The sequence below is a fragment of the Microtus oregoni genome, unplaced genomic scaffold (assembly GCF_018167655.1).
Source record: "Microtus oregoni isolate MIOR12 unplaced genomic scaffold, Mior012 000003F_ref0000135, whole genome shotgun sequence".
Taxonomy (NCBI): Eukaryota; Metazoa; Chordata; class Mammalia; order Rodentia; family Cricetidae; genus Microtus; species Microtus oregoni.
This window is the reverse complement of record NW_024543062.1, coordinates 55,659,631-55,662,413: the sequence shown is the minus strand read 5'-3', so window position 1 is coordinate 55,662,413 and position 2,783 is coordinate 55,659,631. Positions and strand designations below refer to the sequence as shown.

Sequence of the window (2,783 nt, the reverse complement as noted above, 5' to 3'; positions counted from 1 at the left end):
AACATGACAGACTGACATGTCCAACAGCCATGGCTATCTGTATATGTGTCTTCATGTCAGATGGCTCATAACTGCCTGTAACTCCAGCTTCGAGGGGATCTGACACCATCTTCAGGCATGTGCAGGCACCTGTATGTGTGTGCACACACCCACACACATAATTAAAAACAAAATAAATCTTTTTTTTTTAAATTCACCCTAAGGAAACTCATATTTCCATGGAGTTGGAGTAATCGCACTGATGGTGCAGACTCGGGCCAGCACTATTACCTTAGGAATTCTGAGAAAGCATCTGGGGGCCAATTCATTCAGAAGCCTCTTCTCCCTTTTTCCTCTTTATCCCCACTAAACACTTTGGAATCATCTATGACAGCCTGCATTTCTTTTTGGGGACAGTGGCCTGCACAACCCTCTCCATAGAGCGCCAATCTGTGTTCTCCTCCGATAGACAATTACACACTGTTCCTTTCCAACGAATAAGAAAACTTCATGATGACAAGATGACTCAGCACCTGCCATGGAAGCCTAAAGACTTTAGTTCTATACACAGAACCCATATAAAAGCACCAGATATGGTGGTGCACATCTGTGATCCCAGCACTCCCACAGTGAGACAGGAGCCTTAGCGAGGTGCTCATGGGCCAGCATAGAGCACACAGCATGCAGGCACAGTAGGAGTGGCCCAACCTCGAAGACGAGCTGGAAGAAGAGGAAAGACTCCTGGGATTGTCCTCTGACCTCTACACAGGTGCCATGGCATGCACACACCTGTACACACATTCATACATACACACACACAAAATAATGACGATGAATTTAATTTAAAAATTTTAAAATAAAGAAAAACTTCACTGTTCTAGCAGTGGTCAGTGAGTGACGTCATTCCAGAGTTTGATGTCACTGTTGGAGAAAGCACTGCTTTCTTTGGATCAAAACGAGGTGAGATAATAATAAACGCGCCTGCTCTCACTGGGCTGCTGGTTGGCTTGAATGAGACTGGGGTGATGGGGGAGACTGGGTGCAAACGTATGCTCATCTGGACTGTAGTGGCATCTGGGAGGCTTGTGTGCTCCTGAGATGGCACTGGGCTTCATAATGTCACCAAGGTCGCCTGAAGGTCATCATTTTTGCAGCTGGGAGACCTAACTGAAAGAAAAGGAAAATGGGACCCTTTTATCAGAAACTGCACAGTCATAACTGGGGGAAGGCACAGAAGGAAGGTCAGTTAGTAACAGGAAACACGCTGTGAGGGTGTCACGGCACTGGAGGACCCTCGCACTTTCCGTGCGGACCGTCATCTGCCCTCACAGGCCAACTGTATTTTATGCTGAGGGAACTTAGGTGAGGCATCACGCTCAAAGACAGACAGACAGACAGACAGCATCCAGGCGGCAGTCAGACCATCAGAGGCTCTGCAGTTTTAACTACCATCTCCTACCTGTTACCTGCTGGGGTTGTCCACAGAAAGAGATGCTGTGTTTGGGACCTAGCCCTGCTGGAAGTGCGTTCCTAGCTCACATGAAGCCTCCGGCTGGATCCCTGTCACCCCACAGTGGGCACCACAGTCACAACACCTGTCATCCCAGCACCCCAAAGCAGAAGCAGGAGGCTAGGAACTTCAGTGTTAACCAGGCTGCCTGAGTTTACGCTAGCTTGATGTAACTTTTTTTTTTTTTTCTGAGAAAAGGGTCACCTAGCATAGCTGGTCTTAAGATCAAAATGTAGCTTGAATGTCTAATTCACCTACCTCTACCTCTACCTCCTAAGAGCTGACAGTAGAGGCATGTGTCACCAGGCCTGGTTTGTGTGGTGTTGGGGCTCGAACTCAGAGTTTCGTGCATTCTAGGCAAGTACTCTACAACAGAGGTGCATCCCAAGCCCTCAGGTAATTAATTCTGAAGGGAATCAGCTAGAGCTGAAATTCTTTTTTTTTTTTTTTTAAAGGAACTCTGGTAAAGTTTTATTAAAGGAAAACTTTTTACTTTTCACCAGTCTGTTCTGGCATGCTTCTAATAATGTCAGAATCACCTGGGTCAATGATGGCCAGTGTGCATACTCTGTAGTATTTTCCACACGCTGTGCCCAACTCAATGTTATTGCCACTGTAGTGATGGACACCAGTTTTAGCCAACATGGCATAGTATTCTATTTCAGATTTCCTCAAGGCGGGGCAGTTGTTGGCGAGGATCACCAATTTCGCTTTGCCCTGTCTGATCATCTTCAGAGTCTGTTTGTATCCCAGCACATTCTTCCCACTTTTCATAACAAGCTGGAGCCGAGAGTTGATGACTCCAGAGACTTTTTCGTCTTCTTTGCTGCCACCATCTTCCTGCCTTAGGTGCGGGACGGCCCCCAACCTAGCACACAGAGAGAGCAGAAGAGAGGATTAGCATTGGGAGCACAAAGCGCTAAGCAGCGGGGCTCCCCGCTCCGAGCGATCCTCCACCCGGCAGAGCTCACTCACCAAGACCATAGAGCTGAAATTCTTAAGAGCACAAGCTTCCAAGGTTCAGGACTCCTGAGACAGCCAGCAGCCATCCATCCCAGAGACCCCCGACGGAGGTGGTGGTGTTCTGGCCCCTCTGACTGCTTGCTGCTTCTCTCCAGTTTCAGCTTCTACAACAGACTCCAGGCAAGTTCCTCCAACCCACCTGCAAGGATCTGAGTTTGAGCTGAGTTCAAAGAGAGCACAAGAATAAATAAGGGGAGATGGGAAGATGGCTCAGTGGGTAAAGCACTTGCCAAGCAAGAATGAGAGCCTGAACTCGGATCCCCAGAACCCA

At 48.0% G+C, this 2,783-nt stretch overlaps 1 pseudogene; it reads right to left on the bottom strand.

Annotated features, from left to right (window-relative positions):
- Positions 1-1,947: 1,947 nt before the first annotated feature.
- LOC121446444 lies at positions 1,948-2,445 on the bottom strand (annotated as a pseudogene).
- Between the last annotated feature and the right edge of the window lie 338 nt (positions 2,446-2,783).